Here is a 20695-nt window from a genome sequence, read left to right on the forward strand (position 1 = left end):
GAAGGGGATGGATAGGGTAGAGGTAGAGAGATTCTTCCCGCTCAGAAAGGACAGCAGGACTAGAGGGCACAGCCTCAAGAAAAGGGGGGAGCAGTTTAGAACGGAGTTGAGGAGGAACCTCTTCAAAGGGTGGTGAATCTCTGGAATTCTCCGCCCGTTGAAGTGGTGGAGGCTACCTCGCTAAATATATTTAAGACACAGATAGATAGGTTTTTGGTAGGCAAGGGAATTAAGGGTTATTGGGAGAAAGCGGGAAAGTGGAACTGAGCCACTTCAGATCAGTCACGATCTTATTGAATGGTGGGGCAGGCTCGAAGGGCTAGATGGCCTACTCCTGCTCCTATTTCTTACGTTCTTATGTTCGCTACGACTCTCGCCAATTTTTACATATGAACCATAGACAGCATCCCACAACCTATTCATTTTTCTCATTTTGCAACTTCTGGGCCACTTCCTTCACGTCTACTGTCCGTTAAGAGTTTGGTACTGTCTGCAAATATTTATATTAAATTTGTGATTTCAACTCATGATATAAATTTAAAACTGATCTCTCCACTCAGCATGTTCCCCACACTAGCATTTCCCTCTAGCTCATAACCAATGTTCTCTACCTATCAATTCCTTGTCCATATTTTTCTCCTGAATTTACACAACTTTGAGCCTAACTTGTTCCACATACCTTGCCAGATGCCTTTGGAATTGCATCCTGGATTTAATTGCTCCAATATTGGTGACCATGTCTTCAACTGTTGATGCCCTAAACACTAATTCCCTCCCTAAAAATCTTCACCTCAGGTAGCACAATGGTTAGCACTACTGCCTTGCAGTGCCAGGGACCTGAGTTCAATTCCCAGCCTTGAGTCTGTGTGTGTGCTGAGTTTGCACGTTGTCTGTGGATTTCCTCTGGTTTCCTTCAACAGTCTGAAAGATGTGCTGGTTAGGTGCATGGTCCATGCTAAATTGTCCCTCAGTGTACCCAAACAGGTGCCGGAGTGTGACGACTCGGGGATTTTCACAGTAACTTCAGTGCAGTGTTAATGTAAACCTACTGGTGACACTAATAAATAAACTTTAAAACTTTAAGCGCTCCTTAAAACCCACCTCTTTAACCATACTTCCAGTCATCTGCCCCAATATGTTTTTTGTGACATGATGTCAAATTCTGTCTGATGACACCATTTTTAAGGCCATGAGGACATTTTCCAATATTAATGGTGCTATATAAATTCAACAGACCTTTCCATGGTCTATTCCTCATTCATTTTGATTCCCATGGCAGGCAGAACAGAGAAAGTCGCCCCATATACCTTGTTAACCACTTTGTCCATCTACTACCATTAGCTTCTTGTGCACATATGCCCTTTTAGAATTTGACCCTTCAATTGATATTATCTCTCCTTGCTCTTCCTTTCAAAATGTACCACTTTGCACATCTTCGCGCTAAATTGGATCTGCCAGATATTTGCTCATTCCACCAGCGTGTCTATATCCTCATGAAGTCCATCATATTCATCCTCAAGGTCGGTGTCATCCACAAATTTTGAAATTATGCCTTGTACATGCAAACATCAAGAAATCAAAATCTCTAGTTGCACTGAGCAGGTCTTCAGTATGACAGCCGGTTTGCCGTGCCCAGCATGCACAACTATGTCACACAAAACAAACCAAGTTAAAGAGTGAAAGTTAAAAGTTTATTTATTAGTCATAAGTAGGCTTACATTAACACTCCAATGAAGTTCCTGTGAAAATCCCCGAGTCGCCACATTCCAGCACCTGTTTGGGTACACTAAGGAAGAATTTAGCGTGGCCAATGCCCCTAACCTGCACAACTTTTGGACTGCGGAAGGAAACTGGAGCACCCATAGGAAATACGCACAGACACAGGAAGAACATGCAAACTCCAAACAGATAATGACCCAAGCTGGGAAGTGAACCCAGGTCCCCGGTGCTGTCAGGCAGCAGTGTAAACCAGTCTTGAATTGTCAAGACTTCAGAAGGAGGCCAGGCAAAACAGCTAAAAATGCATCGGAATATTTTTCTGTGTCCAGTATACACAGTTGCTTTCCAATGACATAAAACCAAAGCATAAGTTATTTTAAACTAATTTAGCAATATGCAACATATTTCCAGTATCCAGATTAGTTTCAATGATGTGGTTTAAAATCAATAATCAAATTGTTTCTCAATAACATAATAAGGTTATCACTTACAACGAGCAAATGCTTTATACTGCAAAAAGATACTGCAATTTGAAATTTACAGCATCTGCTCTCCAGTTAGGATAATTCAACTTAATTTTTGATTTGTCTACCCACATTTTGTAAGGTCTTCAAATAGAGTCAGATGTTTGGTTTTGACTTATCAACACTATCAGTTGATTTTTTCTAGACCATAAGTACCAGTTAGATGCTGACTGCAGTATGTTTCAATTTGTCCTGGATGAGGTAACATGGGCAGAAGATCCTAAGATTGCTCAAAGAGAATCGCTGTCTGTATCACTGCACTTGTCTAATTAGGAACTGCAGTACCATTAGTCACCTGGCGAGGATGCTGCCAAGAACTGGAATTGATAGCTCAGCACCACCATCAACAGGAACACAACAGTACTACACACAATTCATAAAACTCTCCAGCTTATACATGAAAATATCTAACCTAGGTGACAGGAATCTTCTCCATCCAAACATTGTACACATATAATAAAAGTCTAGTACAATTTCTTCTAAAGCCATATAATTTCTGCACATTCCAGAATTACCACAACAACGTTTGAGATTACAGAATGGTCACATCACAGGGGGCAACCATCCAGCCTGTGCAAGAGGTAGACCTAATCTCCCCACCTATTCCCCATAGCTGTGCTTTTTTCCTAAACCTTAGCTACCCAATTTCCTGCTGAAAACCACAAATGAATCCGCCTCCACCACATTCAAGAAGTGCGCTCCAGATCCTAGCCACTCATTACATAAAACAATGTTCTCTTATGTCACCTTCTATCTTAGCCAATCGCCTCAAATCTGTTTTCCAATTCTCCACCCTTCCACCAAATAGAACAGTTTCTCCCACTATGTTCTTCGGTGTTTAGACTTGAAATTAATTTTAAGTAGTTCAAATCAAATTACCTCTCTCAAGATAACAAACCCCAGCTTCTCCAATATGTCCTTGTGACTGAAATTCATTATTAAGAACATAAGAAATAGGAGCAGGAGTAGGCCATCTAGCCCTTCGAGCCTGCCCTGCCATTCAATAAGATCACGGCTGATCTGAAGTGGATCAGTTCCACTTCCCCGCTTTCTCCCCATAACCCTTAATTCCTCTATCTATCAAAAACCTATCTACCCGAGACTTAAATATATTTAGCGAGGTAGCCTCCACCACTTCAACGGGCAGAGAATTCCAGAGATTCACCACCCTTTGAGTGAAGAAGTTCCTCCTCAAGTCTGATCTAAACTGCGCTTCCCCCCCCGCCCTTATCTTGAGGCTGTGCCCTCTGGTCCTGCTATCCTTTGTAAGCAGGAAAAATCTCTCCACTTAGTAAATTTTCTCTAATGTCTTCACATCCTTCTTAAAGTTTGGTGCCCAAAATTGAGAATCCTCCAGTTGAGACCAAACCTTTTCATAACATCCTTGATTTTGTACTCTTGTGCCTTAATTTATAAAGCCCAAATTCCTCTTTACCTTGGTAATCTTTAAAAAAATCAAAAGGTAAAAGGGCAGGGAAGCCTAAAACGATCACTCTCACTAGAAAAACAGTATTGGAAAATAGAACAGGACTAAAGACTGACAAATCACCCAGAGCTAATGGCTTGCATCCTTGAGCCTCAAAAGAAGTGGTTGCAGAGATGGTGACTGTATTTGTCGTAATCTTTCAAAATTCCCTAAATTTTGGAAAGGTCCATGCACAATTCTAACACTTCTCTTTGAGAGAGAGAGAATGCAGGAAACTGTAGACCAGTTAGCTTACTATATGTCATTGAGAAACTGCTGGAATCAATTATTGAGGTGGTAGGAGCAGAACATTTTGGAAATAATAATGCAGTAAGAGAGAGTCAACGTAGTTTTGTGAAAGGGAAATTATGCTTAACAAATTGAACAATAAGCGGGGTGCATCAAGGGGAAACCAGTAAATATAGTGTAGATGGAGTTCCAAAATACATTTAACAAGGTGTCACATAAAAGGCTACTGCACAAGCTCAGAGCTCACTGTGTTGGGGGTGAAATGTATGATAAATGGGTCATTTTCAGGATGGCAAACTATGACTAGAGGATCAGTGCGGAAGCCTCAACTATTTACAATCCATGTTAATGAGTTGGATGACTATATTGCAATCAGATTTGCTGTCTGTATGAAGATAAGTGGTAAAGTTGTGAAGAGGATACAAGGGGACGCAAAGGGATACAGACAGATTAAGTGAGTGGGTAAGATTTGGTGGGTGGAGTGTAATGTGGGTAAATGTAAAGTTGTCCATATTGTCAGGAAGAATAGAAGAGTAAAGTGTTATCGAAATGAAGAGAGGTTGTACAATGTTGCGATAGAGGCATCTGGATGCCCTTTCACATGAATCATAGTAAGCATGCAAGTAGATAGAAAGGCAAATAGAATCTTGATCTATATTACAAGCGGATGGAATATAAACGTTAGGAAGACTTGCTACAACTTCACAAGGTCTTGGGTAGATCACACCTAGAATACATTTTTAGTATCCTTATTGAAGAGACATACTTGCATTGGAGGCAATCCAGAGAAGATTCATTAGGCTGACTGCCTTACAGAAAAGGATGAGCATCTTGGTCCTATATTCATTGGAGTTTAAAAAATGAGAAGTGATCTAACTGAAACATAGATCTTGAAGTGGCTTGCGAAGGTGGGAATCTGAAACTAGAGGATACATTTTAAAACAAGGGTCTCCCAGTTGAGACATTGATGAGGAATCTATTCTAACATAGGATTAGTAATCCATAGAATTCTCTCCCTCAGCAAGCAGTGGAGGTTGCATTATTGAATATATTCAAGGCTGTGTTAGACAGATTTTTGATCTAAAAGGGAGTTAAGGGTTGGTGAGGGCAGACAAAAAAGCACTTAAGACACAGTCAGTTTAGCAATGAATGTTGCAGCAGGCCTATTCTTTTTCCGATTTCTTGTGATTCTATGGACTTTCGCAACTGGCCCAGCCCACTTCAATTATTTTGTATATATTCCCCCAAATCTCAGTTCCTACATCCACTATAGAATTGTATTTTATATTGCCTCTCCTCATTCTTTCAACCAAAATTCATCACTTCACATTTTTCTGCATTAAACTTCATATGCTATGTACTCACCCATTTCAACATGCCCTCAAAGTCTATTGCTAGCCTGCTCACAATTCAAAATATTTCCAAATTTTGTACCCTGTAATCCAAGTCTAGACCATTAACATAGATCAAGTGAAACAGTGTTCATAGTACCAACCCCTATATATCTTTGTCTACTTCAAAAAACAACTGGCTACCGCTATACTACTACTCTTCACTCAGACAAATTTCTATCAAGAGCATTACGTTCATCAACCCTCACAGGTAGCTCATCAAAAAATTCATTTCAGTTTGCTGAACATGATTTGTCTTTAAGAAATCTGTGTTGGCTTGCTTTCATTCCTGGAACTCCCTCCTTAACAGTACTGTGGATGTACCTACACAACACTGCAATGGTTCAAGGTAGGAACTTATCACCACCTTTTCACGAGCACTTAGGATAGGCAATAAATGCTGGCCTTGCAATTGGTGTCAACAATAAAAAAATCATACCCAGGACAGGTCCATTTTCAGCTGAGTTAAAGTGGCCCTCCACCAATTAATTATTATTTTACCGTAGGTTGCTCCCTCTCTTTCTCCAATAGTATCTTGAGATTCATATCAACAATATCACTATTCCTGAAGTATTCCCGTCACTTTTGGTTCACTTTATTCCCAGAACCAGATGCAGCAATGCCTCCCTTCCTCCCTTGTTAGTTTGGTCTAATTTGACACAATTCGGACATCAGCACAAATTCAGCAATTTTTGATGTGCCATTTGATAAACACTTATTAAGTGCAGGACATAATATTTTACTAGGCCCCTCTATCAACCTGTCCGTGCCTCCTCACTTATGCCAACAACTTGGTGGAATTAGAATCATAAAAATAAATGAAAAAGTTATCTTGACAGTGTGATCTTCTACAAGAAATTTGTTTTTGTATTCAGATTCCATTGCAGATTTCAACATGCATTGGGAATAAGGTACTTGTGCCTAGCCTCCAAAGTCAATCCTCTGAATTGGCTGTAAAAAGTTCCAAAAGGCAACCTGCATGATTGTCCTGTTGTAGGTAAAATAATATCTGAGACTGTTAGTGAGTCAAAATACAGTGGTTTTTATTTCAAAGCTCTGGCGTTTATTCCAGAGCTTTGGGAGAACTGGTAACAATGGACTGCCAGACTTCTTATAGAACACAAACACAATTGGGCATTTGTTCAATATGAGCAGTAATCATGATTCAAAGTTCTAATTCCGGCCAGACCTCCAGGTCTACCTTCCCTGGTCATGATTTAGCTTCAGAGTTGACCAGAGATTACTGTCCAGCTGACAGCTACAGTCATGACACAGGCTTAATCCGGTCATGATTCAGAACCCTTCTGCAGAAGTACCAGCATCGCTATCATTGAATTTACTTGTGCAATTGCGCTTGCCCCAGTGGGAGTCTTCCCATTAAAAGCTGGTATTGTGATCTGCCATCAACAGCTGTCAAAAGACAGTGTTGTAAACTACCATCTGCGTAACGGCGTTCAACTAACACAAATAGGTAAGATTTGCAAAGTCTACAAAACAACAGCCACATTAAACTGTCTTTATAAAAATGAGAATTAAAGCATGTAACACATGAACAAATAACTTATATTACTGCCAGGAGCAAATTAAGCCTGGGAAGATCAGCCATGATGAAGGGTTATGTTTGTGATATATCCTAGGTACAAAATCCATTAACCCTTTCTCTTCTTCAGGTACAAAATGCATTCATACTTTCCCTACTTCAGTCCTACCAATCATACCTAATTCCAAGGGTTCAATTACCATGAAGAATTGTACAAACTAGTGTTATATTTCCGGGAATTTAGACAGTTAAGTGATGATTAGATTGAAATTTTCAAACCTCTTAAAAGGGAGGAAACAAGTTAGATAAAGAGAAACTCCCGTTAGAAATTAAGTTTTTTTTTCTTTTTATATTACTATTAAATATACTGTATTGAAAGTGACTTTGATCAAGTACAACACATTTGTGCAAGCATATAAAGATTAAAACTGTCTAAATGATGTGCTTTCTTTGATGCTTAATTTCAATACGCAATCTATAAAACGTCATGGATCAAGCAAAGCTAGAGATTTAGAACATGATTTGATACAAAAATCAAAAGGCAAAGACATTGGTCATCGAAAGGAATGCATTAGAAGAAATTACAGTGAAGATTTAAGTGGATGGTGTTACACCGGAATGTGTCGTAATTTTGTCTAGGACAAACAATAACAGCAGATGGTAGGTGCAATGCCAAAGTCAGAAAAATGATAGAGATAGCCAGAAGCAATTTTGTTAAAATGAAAGATGTAAACAACAAAAAACTCACAAGATGCTACATTCTATCTACTTTCCTCTATGCCTCAGAAACCTGGAGAATAAGATCTGTGAAAGAAAATAGCACCCATATTTCAAAGATCTCTAAGACATATGCGAAAAGTTCCACATACAGACCATATGACAAGTGAGGAGCATGAAGTTGCAATAGTAAAAAATGACATCTAGAAAAGAAAATGTCAATATTTCAGTCATAGAAATCATAGAAACCCTACAGTGCAGGAGGCCATCAAGTCTGCACCGACAACAATCCCACTCCAGGTCCTATCTCCACAACCTCACATATTTACCCCGCTAATCACTCTAACCTACACATCCCGGGACAGTAAGGGGCAATTTAGCATAACCAATTAACCTAACCCCTACATCTTTGTGGCAGAAAACAGGATCACCTGGAAAAAACCCTCACAGACACAGGAAAAATATGCAGTCTCCGCATGGGCAGGAATCAAATGTAGACCCCTGGAGCTGTGCCACACTCTGACCAGAGATAAAAAGCTAGAAATCTCTTCTAAAGAGCAAAGTAGAGGGCAGCAAACCTAAGCATTATCAAATAACAGGTGTCACCGGGCAGTTGCAGACAAGTTATAATGGATGTGTAAAACAGGTGAGGGTGACATAACATGACAGAAGGTTTCTTTATAGGAGCTACAAGCAGGACAATAATATTTGATATGTTAAAGTGATGTTAGCTCTCATATCCAGATTCAATATTGGTTTAGGTGACTCAAGGAAGAGGAAATTAATTAACTTCCATTGACATTGTACAACTAGTGTTACACAATGGTGTCACTTTATTTATTTTATGTATCTGTCAATATACTGGGTCATAAAAAGATAATTCAAACAATTCAAACAAAGTAAACTTCAGGCAAACAATAAACATTGCATACGGATGGTAAAATTCTAATCGTTTTTCCCAAGTAGAGTTGAAGAAAAGATTCATACGATATCCTTTGACCAATTCTACTTGCCTAATTTATGGATGTATTGTCCACAAGCAATTTACTAACTTAAATTTCTTCAAATGATACAAAATAAACATGTTCCACATGCTGAAACTCTGAAGAGAGCACAGGGTTAGTCGGGCTAGCTTGGTGATGGTGCTAGAATAAGGAATATGCCAGATCAAGAGGTTATAGATTATACTGGAATACAATTCTGCAGGGAGTCCAGGATTAATGGTGAGAATTTCCAGGGTCATTTTCAGTATATTCCTACATTTTATATGGGATGGTGATGAGGGAGTCTGGAATACTGACTGATAGTCGTAGTCAAATTCAAACCTGTCTCCTAACTTCAACATTAAGTGTTATGAGGTGGACTTCACTCTGATCAACAAACCTGTTTTGTTGTGTCCAAATTTTGTGCCCAGATCAATGGTGGGTGGTCTTTCTGGCTTTATTCTTAAGATCATTTAGAGCAGTTTGAATCAGCTAAGTAACTTCCATTTCAAAATTTTTAAAGTTTATTTGTAAATCACAAGTAGGTTTACATTAACACTGCAGTAAAGTCACTGTGAAAATCCCCTCCTGCTCTGTTCGGGTACACAGAGAGAATTTAGCATGGCCAATTCACCTAAACTGCACATCTTTGGACTATGGGAGGAAACTGGAGCACCTAGAGGAAACCCACACAGTCACAGGGAGAACATGCGAACTCCTCCCAGACAGTGACGCAAGCTGGGAATCGAATCTGGGTCCCTGGCGCTATGAGGCAGCAGTGCTAACCAGTGTGCCACAATGCTGCCCAGAAGACAGTCAAGACTCAACGGCACGGCTGTGAATCTAGAGTCACGTACATCCGCAAAAGGACAACAGATATGCTTTCCTGAAAAACATGAGTGAATCAGTGGATTTTTATAACATCCAATAGCTTTATGATCATCATTACTGACACTGGCTCCTGATTCCAGATTTTTCAACTGAAATTAAATTTGCGATTTGAACACATCTCTGGATTACTTGTTGAGTCAGAGAGCAACTATTGTCCAGTGGGTTCTGCACACATTACAATATTCCACACTTCCACAAAAAACAAGTTATCTGATATTTGACAGCATAGTTTCAACAATCTTGTCAATGAATTAACCAATAGCAGACTTTTTTTAAACAATTTAATCACAAAACATCTGAAATAAAAAGACATTTAAGGGGTGTGTTTTAAGGCTATGGATATTCATACCAAGTAGCAGAATTCTGAAAATGACCAATTCATTTGACACAGACATGCAGCCTCCAAGTCAGATTTGGTCACTTACTTGTTGCCCCTGGAGTAAGACTTTCACGTTCTGTCAAAAACTGTGAGTGTTAGCACAAAGTACTCCACAACTTCCAGTATCAATCAATGTTCAAACAAATTGAACTGGTTTCTGTATAAAAATGCAATGAATAATGGTCAGTACCTGGCCAAAGGACACCACTAAATGGTCTAAAGAAAACGCATTGAACAAATACAACAACCAGTGTACAGATTTTAGGTTTAAAAAATTAAACAATTACAAAAATTTGCATTCAATGATGTTCAGATCCACAATCTCACTCAAGATAACAAGTGGCAAATTTACTGTCAGAAGAAAGCAGGGACCAAGTAACATTGAAGGGCACTTTGAATGTGAGCGAGTAGATTGATAGATGTGCATTTATATAAAGACAAAATACTGCAAATGCCAGCAAAGTTATGTGATGAAGGCCACCTTGATGCTTTAAGACACAAGTTCTGACTTAAGAGGTACAAGTGCTATTAGAATCAGGCTGACAAATGGGCCTAGATATTCGATTTCCGGATGGTCAAGAGACCTGACATACCCTGGAAGGTACCGTACAGTACCCCTTGGAAGTCTAAACACACTGTACATGTTGCCCAGGAGGTCTGAACTTCCAATGGATGATTCCCTTGCTCCCTGACCAGCCAACTCCAACCCCCAACCCAATACCACCACATAATTAGCCTCAAACTCGCCCCCACTGCTGGCCTTACCCAACACCCCGACCTGACTAGCCCTTAATCTGACAACCCACCCTGACCTGCCTTCACCTCAACCTACCCACACTCACCAATCTGCCATCCTATCAGCTCAACTACCTACCCCCTCCCACTCACCATCTCTCCATAGCTTTTCAAAGAAGCTTTGAGACATTTAATCTTACTTATCAGAATATGATAAGCAGAATATAATAGGCAGCACTATCCTCCCTGACAATGCACTGCTACAAAAACAACGAAGCTCTTTAGGGGATCAAATATCTTACATTTCTGGAGAAGCCAGGATCGGAAATCCCAAATAGGAATGTGGAGTATGGTAGAAGAAAGAAGTGATTGCCACTACCAGGAAGATTTGGGCCATTATTCCTATGGCGAGTCTCTTACACAAGAACCTAAGGAAAAATGGGTCACATCTCAACAGACCCCTTCAGTAAATGAGGAAAAGGACAGACAATTGAAAACAAAATCTACTGAAAAAAGACACAAGGGGAGAGGTATATACAAGACCAAGGGAGAAATAGAGGAAAGACAGGACAATAAAAAGGTGGACGGCCAAGGGAAAAAAGGAAACAATTGAAAAATTTAAAAGACAAGCAAGACTTGAGGAAGTAAGATATATAGAGTGATGATGAGCTTTCAGAAGGCCTTTGGGCAGGTATCTTACAGAAAATTAAGGGATATGGAATTAGCAGGATGCCAACAAATTGGATGGAACAAAGGAAACAGTGTTGGAGACTAGGGTAGTGACATGGAAGTAGTAGTATTTCACAATGTTCTGCTTTGGAACTGCTTTAGTTCATTGTATATCATGACTCGGACATAGTAATACAAGGAACAGTGTCTGGTTATAACAACTTGTATATATAGCTTCTCTATCTTAAGAAAACTGCCCAAGGGGCTTCATAGAGATATTATAAAACACCAGACCACAAAGGAGATACGTGGTCATTTACCAAAATCTTGATGAATGAGGTTGGTTTAAGGAGGGGTTTAAAGAAGGCATATGAAATGGAAAGACAGAGAGGTGTAGGGAGTGACTTCCAGAGCTTGGGCATATCTACCACTGGTGGAGTAATTAGGGATGTTCATGAGGCCAGGACTAGAGGAGCACAGAGATCTCAGAGCGGGGGATTACAAAAATAGAGAGGGGCATGACTGTGAAGGAATTTGTAAACAAGGATGAGAGTTTTAAGATCAAAATATTGCTTGATCGGGAACCAATATATGTCAATGAGCACAGAGCAGATAGATGAACAGGAGTTGACATGAGTTACTACAGAGTTTTGGATGACCTCAAGTTTATGGAGAGCAGAATGCTGTAGACAAGTCTATTCCAACGCAAAGTCATTAATGAAAGTTTCAGCAGATGTTATGCACTAGGTAGTGGGACAATGATACAGAGGTGGATCATAACAATTTAGACTACAGGTGATCATTTAAAATTTGGTATTCTTGCACATTGTCTTGACAAGTACCCAGACAAAAATCTTCAGCAACAGATCTCTCTTTTCAGCAATATTCAGATGGATGGGTTAAACCCAGCCGACACAATTCAACCCTGATATGAAGTACCTGGAGAAAAACAGTGGAAGGGTATAGACAAAACAGAGGTTAAAGAAATGAGCAGACAGTGAAAAAGACAGCCCACCATTAGGGAAAAACACTGGTCAATCTCAGGCCTGTGTCAGCTGCAGAAGAGACTGACATTCATGAATTGGCCTCTACAGTCACAAAAAATGTTCAGTACAGAAGTGACATACACTCTAGGCACAGTCCATCATCTGTCAAGGCAGATGGATGAGAATATAATAGAAACAGTACTCTGGAGCCAATCATACAATAGTTGGTTCTAATGCAGTTTCTCACTGAAGTAGATCAAAGATTTTAAGCTATAGAATTACAGAAACTCCACTGTGAAGGAGGCCATTCGGCACATCAAGTCTGAACTCTCTGACTGGCCCTCTTCCTCACCCTATATGTAATCCCACACATTTACCATGGCTAAGCCATCTAACCCTACACATCTTGGAACATTAAGGGGCAATTTAACTATGGCCAATCCACCAAACCTGCACCTGGAGGAAACCCACGCATACATGGGGAGAATATCTGTGTGAAGTTTGCAGTTACCCCAAGACTGGAATTGAACCCTGGCATTGATGCAGAAGTACTAACCACTGTGCCACCCATTGGACCTCTCCCACAGTGATTCAAGGAAAAGTAGATACAAAGTCAGCACATGCCTGTTGAATAGTTTCAACCTTAAAATGAAATTTTTTTGCCCACAATTTCTAATTAAATAATTTACCCCAAATGCAGTTATCCCACTTCCCACTCCCATTTCATTGCTCTGCCACGAAACAATCAACTGATGATTGTCTGGGATTGAGCTCCCAGAACACCAGTGTCAATGCACTAATAGATGTTTCGGCAATATGGAGAATGCCAGAATATCAGAACAGAGCTTCAGGAGAACAAAAGACCTGAACTGAGGCTGATAACAGGCCAGTACAATGTCAGCTATGACATTCTTGACGGTCGATGCACACCTTGCTGCAAAAAAGATCTCCAAACAACAACTCAAGTCACAAAACTAAAACTGCATTCCTTATAAAGCTCACTTTCTCTCTTATTTCCTCTATTTTCTTGATACTTTAAATCAGCTGGAATTAAAAGGACATGCAGCTGATCAAGCCTGCGCCAAGGCTAATCTAAAATTATCATAACGTGCTACACTACACTACACTTCTCAGCCTTTTGGATCCAACACTTGGTTGAAATGAACGGAGGCTTCATTTGAAGCAATTTTTTAAAGCAGCATCGAGGCAGTTTGTCTAAGATGCAAATTAGTTCAAGTCTTGGAGAAGGTGCAATGCCTGCTCCAATCAGCTTGGATCATGTAGATCAAGCCCAAGACAGGAAGTGGGATGCCTGTCTTGTCAGCTTGGATCTGGAATATCTCACTTGCTGAGGCTTTGAATTGAATTGGATATAAATTTTTAAAAATCATTTGGAATTACAAAGGGAACAGGTCAGCACTCACGAATTTGCAGCATGCCAAGACCATCAATAGACAAGAAGTTTCAGCAAAGCTCCTGACATTATTAAAATCACACCTGCAATACAGTTTTCCTCCAAAGCTTGAGAATCACAACTCCCAGGCCACCCCAACAGCAATCCACAAACTCCAACTCACGGGGACGGGGGTGGGGGAAGTAGAGGGAATCATTGTCCTCTTTAAGACGGTGTTGGTAATCATTTGCAGAGATCAATATCAGCTTCTGCCAACAACAGTGTGAATTCAAGACACAAGGGGCAGAAAGTAGAGGGCTCAGCACGGAAAACGAGTCAAAACACAGAAAAACGACGACTTCCTCAAAACAGATCAGGCTTAAAACGCCGGGGGGAAGGTGGGGAGTGAAATTTCAGCTTTCATCTGGTGGTTCCCACATGTTCGTGTATCAAAACAAGCCCTGATTTGTCACTTTTTAGGGAAAAAATAGGCAATGCCAGTTGACTAAACACGGGAGCAAATAAAATACTTTTTAAACATCAGATCCACTTTGTACCAAATCCCATCGTTATCACCAGGGCTGAGCAGTCATCGAGGAAGGCCACATGGCAGACAGACAGCACTAATTAATAAACAGCTTTTCATTAAACGATAGGTGAGGATAGCCAGGGCAAATGATCTTTACAAAATGGACAGATGTGAGTGAGTGGTGTTCCTCAAAAAGCCCAACTGCTTCCATTACAGACAAGGCTGCAGGGGTGAAAGGCCTGAATGAAAGCTGTTAACAGCTGCATTCCTGCTTGCTGTTTAAATAACAGTTGTCAAACACACGCTGTCACAGGGGCGGGCGCTGAAGGCTGACCCTACTGCGACCTGACTCGCTCCCCTTGCCGGTCTGCTTCTTACCATTTCCCGTCTACTTTCACTCCATATTGCAGCTCCAGCTCTGACACTGCTTCACTGGCAACAGCTGCACTCCCGGCTCCGCCCAGCCCGGCCCGGCCTCGCAGCCAGCCCGCTTCTCTGACTCCCTCGGCAGCGCCACCTGCAGCAACCTCCCACTACATCTCCCTGACCAATTCTCTGCAGTAGATTGATTCCGTGTGGGCATTTCTTGGTTTCTCGCAAAGGGCAGTTCAACCAACGACATGAAACGTTTTGATTTGCTATTGGTAAGAAGTCTTACAGCACCAGATTAAAGGCCAACAGGTTTATTTGGAATCACGAGCATTCAGAAACGCTGCTCCTTCATCAGTTGATCACTTTTTGTCATCTTCATTTTTCACAATCCCGTTCCAAAATCTTGCATAACCACTTCACTGATTGCTGAAACATTCTTTAAAGTTTCTTCAGAATCTCCTGCAAATTTAGTGAAAGATAGTTTATCTTTAATCCCTTACTATGAATACCACTGAACATTTGGGCAATCAGATCAATAATTTAAAGAGATGATTTAACTAGAAAAGACATGTTTACAAATTAAGAATTCCTTAACAACATGTTAATGGCTTCAAGAACAGGAACTGCAAATTCATTTTTGATCTTGTTTATTGAGCCAGTGAAATATTTGAGCCATTGTGTCTACCCCATTAACTTTTAGGTAGGAAGCTCCAATGTAACTACAGAACTGTGGAAATCCATCCAATTGTTTAATATTGCTCTGAACAATTATATCTAAATCAAATTAGCCATATCTTTACATAGCAAACCATAAATGTTTAAATTATCAAGCTAAAAACACACAACTGTTTTGGCTATTTTGCATCATGATAAATATTAATTGAATTTATTTGACACAATTAATTCCATGACATATAATTTTAGTTCCTTCACCAAACACAAAAGGTGAAATAATATGGGTTTTGAATTATTTGGCAGATCCTGTAAGTACTTTATTTTCTTTAACTTTCAATATCAAAACACATCGTCATGTAAAAGATATTACTGCAACAAAATATTTGCTAACTGGTCTGCTTCAACAGGAACAAAGCCAGGGAGTCTTTTTTTATATATGTTATTGCTATAATTCAAAAATATGTGCTCTTAGACTTCCACCAATATTTCCGAGCCATTCCCAGTATTTTCACTGTTTTTAACCTTTGTGAGATTGTTGTCTGCCTTCATTCTCCATTTTCAAAACAACAGATGAGATCAGGAACTTATATGTTTATGTTCTTCAGAAAGCTATTTACCATTTATATAGATGATCTGGAGGAGGGAACCAAGTGTAGGGTGTCGAAATTTGCTGATGACACCAAGATTGGGGGAAAGGCAAATTGTGCGGAGGGTGTGGAGAGTCTGCAGAAGGATCTAGATAGGCTGGGCGAATGGGCCAGGAAATGGCAAATGGAATTTAATGTTGGCAAGTGTGAGGTGGTCCACTTTGGTAGGAAGAATGGTAGGAAGGACTATTACTTACGTGGCGAAAAACTGCAGCAGGCGACGGTGCAGAGGGACCTCGGGGTCCTTGTGCACGAGTCGCAAAAACCCAGCCTGCAGGTGCAGCAGGTGGTCAGGAAGGCGAATGGGATGCTGGCCTTCATAGCGAGGGGGATTGAATATAAAAGTAGGGAGGTCTTGCTGCAGCTGTATAGGGCATTGGTGAGGCCGCAGCTGGAGTACTGTGTGCAGTTTTGGGCGCCGCACCTGCGCAAGGATATTTTGGCCTTGGAGGGAGTGCAGAGGAGGTTTACTAGGCTGATACCGAAGTTGAGGGGGTTGAGCTATGAGGAGAGACTGAATAAACTAGGCTTGTACTCGTTAGAGTTTAGAAGAATGAGGGGAGATCTCATTGAGACGTATAAGATGATGAATGGGATGGATAGGATAGAGGTGGAGAGACTCTTCCCGCTCAAAAAAGACAGTAGGACTAGGGGGCACAGCCTCAAGATAAAGGGGGGGCGGTTTAGAACGGAGTTGAGGAGGAACTTCTTCACTCAAAGGGTGGTGAATATCTGGAATTCTCTGCCCGTTGAAGTGGTGGAGGCTGCCTCGCTAAATATTTTTAAGAAGCGGGTTGATGGGTTTTTGATAAGAGAGGGGATTAAGGGTTATGGGGAGAGGGCGGGAAAGTGGAACTGAGCCACGACAGATCAGCCATGATCTTATTGAATGGCGGGGCAGGCTCGAAGGGCCAGATGGCCTACTCCTGCTCCTATTTCTTATGTTCTTATGTTCTTATGTTTGAATAATATTGATTTGATATTATAAACAATGACAGTCTGAGAAATTGAGTGGAAAGTATAACAACCAGGGCTCGACAAACATATGTGTGCATTGTGACTAAACTGCAGTAGTGTTAAATTATCTTAATGTTGCAATATGCAAACAGGATACAGAAATATGTTTCATTATTCACCTTTAGGGGTTAGGCAACTTGGCTATGCAGTAAAAATTTATTTCACACTTACCATTGAAATCTAATGTCACATTTATTTTTGTCCAAGTGACTGGAATTTAGGCATTAACTTTTCTATTATCAGAGCTTCTACTACATATTGACCAAGATAGCTTTTTTTGTTGTCAGTCAATCTTTTGTATTTGTTGCTGACTCGGGCTGATTTGTGTATGTGTATGCCTTCAAATGCATGTGAAAGATTTTAACGTCTCGGAAGTAAAATGTAATTAAGAAAGCATCTTTTATTCAGAAATGAGCTGGATTATAGTAACATAATTTTTCAAAGCAACAATTGCATTGGAATTTCTGATTTATTTCTAAAAATAATTTCAAATAAGTTATGTCCTGTTACTTTTAAAAAGTAAAATCTTTGAATTCTAGGTTGTCAGGCTGCCCTAGAACTGAAAAGAACTGTCTAAAATTCAAGTGTCAGCAGAAATGATTTTGTAAGAAGGGGAAAGTATTTCATTTACTTTTTTTTGTTTCTTTGTCACATGTTATGTTCATTATGTGTATCATAAAATGTACATGATACATTGCCATGGCAACTATTATTCAGTAGTTTGAATTGTATGTACATCATAATGATCAGTTGTGTTAAATATTGCTGCACTTGCCCACTGTGCGTACCTGTTAGGAGTTGCAGGATTTTTCACATGGTTGTATGATTTTGATGTCTCAACAGTATCAAAGATGTTGACATTGTCAAATTGGACAAAGGTTTTGGCCGACTTTTCATTCCAATTTTTTTTAAGTCATCACAGGTTCTGAGTTCATTGGGCTGAACATTCAAACAACTAGAAATCATTGTTGGATTCCTACTCCACTCCTATTTATTTAACTTGCACTGGAGCTTCAAATTTCTCACCTGGAATTCCAAACAAGACCTCCTCAGAAATGTGGAGCATCAAGTCCTCCATCGTAGTGCAGGAGTGTCAGAGGAAGTCAAGCCAAGCCCCCTTTTTATGACAATAGTTGTCATATACTGGTAAGTTTAAGTGCCCCAAAAGCCACTTTGAGAAATTACAAAGAGAAAGTAAGTGTTTAAGGTAAGTGATGAAGGGTTAGGATGGCAGGTGGGTAGGTGATAGGGTAGAGTGGGTCAAGGGTCTGGAAGGTAGTCAGGTAGTTGGGATGGATAATCAGAGTGGGAGGGGGCGTTGGGAGAGCAGTCGGCTAATGGTGGGGTGTTGGAGAGTCCAGTTGTAGTGTTAGGATTTTAGTTACCCAGGAGTTAAAACTGGCTTTACTCTTTCTAATTTCCTGGCTACCTATTCTATGAGTTGGAACATAGAAAATTGGAAACCAGAAGTAGGAATAGGCCATTCGGCCCCTTGAGTGTCTTCCATCATTCATTTTGATCATGGCTGATCATCAAATTCAATATCCTGATCCCCCTTTCCCCCCCATATCCCTTGATCATTATAGCCACAAGAGCTATATCTAATTTCTTCTTGAAATTGCACAACATTTTGACTTCTGTGGTAGTGAATTCCGCACATTTATTACCCTTTGGGAGAAGAAATTTCTCCTCACTTCAGTTCTAAAAGGTTTACTCCTTATCGTTAAACTATGACCCCTAATTCTGGACTCTCCCACCGTTGGGAACATTCTTTCTGAATCTACACTGCCTAACCCTGTTAGAATTTTATAAGTTTCTATGAGATTCCTTCTCATTCTTCTAAACTTCAGTGAATATAATCCAAATTGACTTAACCTGTTCTCATTTGGCAGATCTGCCATCCCACCAATTAGCCTGATAAACCTTCTCTGTACATCCTCTATGGCAAGTCAGATAAGGACACAAACACTCCACACAATACCTCAGGTGTGCCTCACCAACAAAGAACAAAGAAAATTACAGCACAGGAATAGGCCCTTGGGCCTCCAAGCCTGCACCGACCATGCTGCCCGACTAAACTAAAAACCCCTATTCTTCCCAGGACCATATCACTCTTTTCCCATCCTATTCATGTATTTGTCAAGATGCCACTTAAAAGTCACTCAGATCTGCTTCCACTACTTTCCCTGGCAGCAAGTTCCAGGCACTCTCTATGTAAAATACTTGCCTCATACATCTCCTTTAAACCTTGCCCCTCCTACCTTAAACCTGTGCCCCCTAGTAATTGACTCTTCTACCCTGGGAAAAAGCTTCTGATAGTCCAAGCCCCTTATAATCTTATAGGCTTCTGTCAAGTCAGCCCCTCAACCTCCCTTGTTCCAGTAAGAACAAACCAAGTTTCTCTCCTCATAACTAATGCCCTCCATACCAGGCAACATCTTGGTAAATCTTTTCTGTACCCTCTCCAGAGCCTCCACATTCTTCTGGTAGCGTGGTGACCAGAATTGAACATTATATCCCAAGTGTGGCTGAAATAAGCTTCTATAAATCTGCAACATGACTTGCCAATTTTTAAACTCAATGCCCTGGCTGATGTAGGCAAGCATGCTGTATGCCTTCTTGATTACCTTTTCCACCTGCATTGCTACTTTCAATGACCTGTGTACCTGTACACCCAGATCCCTATGCCTATCAATATTCTTAAGGGTTCTGCCATTTACTGTCTCCCATCTGCATTAGATCTTCCAAAATGCATGACCTCATACAATGTCCTACACAATTGCAGCAAAACATTCCTATCCCAGAGGCGCCGGGGTGCGGAGGCGGGGGATTTTTGCAGTGACTTCATTGTGGTGTTCATGTGGGCCTATATCTGTCACTTATAAATAAACTTTATGTATTATATCATATATTACATTATATGTTAATGATTTGGAAGAGGGAACTTAATGTATTATCTCCAAATTTTCAGAAGATACAAAGTTGGGTGGGAGGATGTCTATTCCACATACCATTTGCCTTCTTTACTGTCTGCTGTACCTGTGCACTTACTTTCATGGACTGATGCACAAGGAAACCAAGGTCTCGCTGAGTATCCACCTCCTTCAGTTGGCACCTATTCGAGTAATAATCTGTTTTCCTATTGTTGCTACCAAAGTGGATAACCTCACATTTATCCACATTATACTGCACCTGCATACATATGCCCCACACTCTCAGCCTGTCCAATTCACTCTGAAACATTCTACATCCTCCTCACAGCTCACCCTCCCATGCAATTTTGTATCATCTACAAATTTGGAGATAATACATTTAGTTCCCTCTTCCAAATCATTAATATATAATGTAATACATAGTATCATCTTTAATATAATTTATTTATTAGTGACACGTAGGCCCACATCAACAACACAACAAAGCCACCACAAAAATCCTCAGCCACCACACCCCAGTGTCCGCACAAGCATACTGACAGAGAACCCAGCATGGTCAATGCATGAAACAGCACATGCCCCAGACTGCAGTGGGGTAACTGGAGCACCCAGAGGAAACCCATGCAGACATGGGAGAATGTGAGGAGCCCACACAGGCATCGAGCCAAGGCCAAATCAAACCTGGGTCCCTGAACCATGCAAAGTGTCCAAATCTAGCTCAGAGTTTGAAGGGCTGTGGCTTCAGGGTAATTGCCTCATGAAAGATGGAGCTTTCAGGGCAATTTGTGCAATCTCCTTGTGTTGGGACTTCTGAAAGGTCACCTGGGGAATTTCACAGTAACTTAATTGCAGTGTTAATGTAAGCCTTACTTGTGACTAAT

At 40.5% G+C, this 20695-nt stretch overlaps 1 protein-coding gene across 2 annotated transcripts in view; it reads right to left on the reverse strand.

Moving 5' to 3' along the window:
* wdr7 (WD repeat domain 7) overlaps nucleotides 1-14631 on the reverse strand; it is a 695157-nt gene extending 680526 nt beyond the window's left edge. The window contains exons 1-2 of one of the 2 annotated variants that reach the window (XM_080182523.1): nucleotides 14549-14631; nucleotides 9905-10015 (exon numbers count right to left, since the gene is read on the reverse strand). The gene's annotated coding sequence lies outside the window, so the exon portion shown is untranslated. The remainder of the gene's footprint in view (nucleotides 1-9904; nucleotides 10016-14548) is intronic. The other variant, XM_080182596.1, reaches the window with a different exon arrangement.
* Between the last annotated feature and the right edge of the window lie 6064 nt (nucleotides 14632-20695).

The sequence above is a fragment of the Carcharhinus amblyrhynchos genome, chromosome 1, assembly GCF_965287045.1.
Source record: "Carcharhinus amblyrhynchos chromosome 1, sCarAmb.v2.hapA, whole genome shotgun sequence".
Classification (NCBI taxonomy): domain Eukaryota; kingdom Metazoa; phylum Chordata; class Chondrichthyes; order Carcharhiniformes; family Carcharhinidae; genus Carcharhinus; species Carcharhinus amblyrhynchos.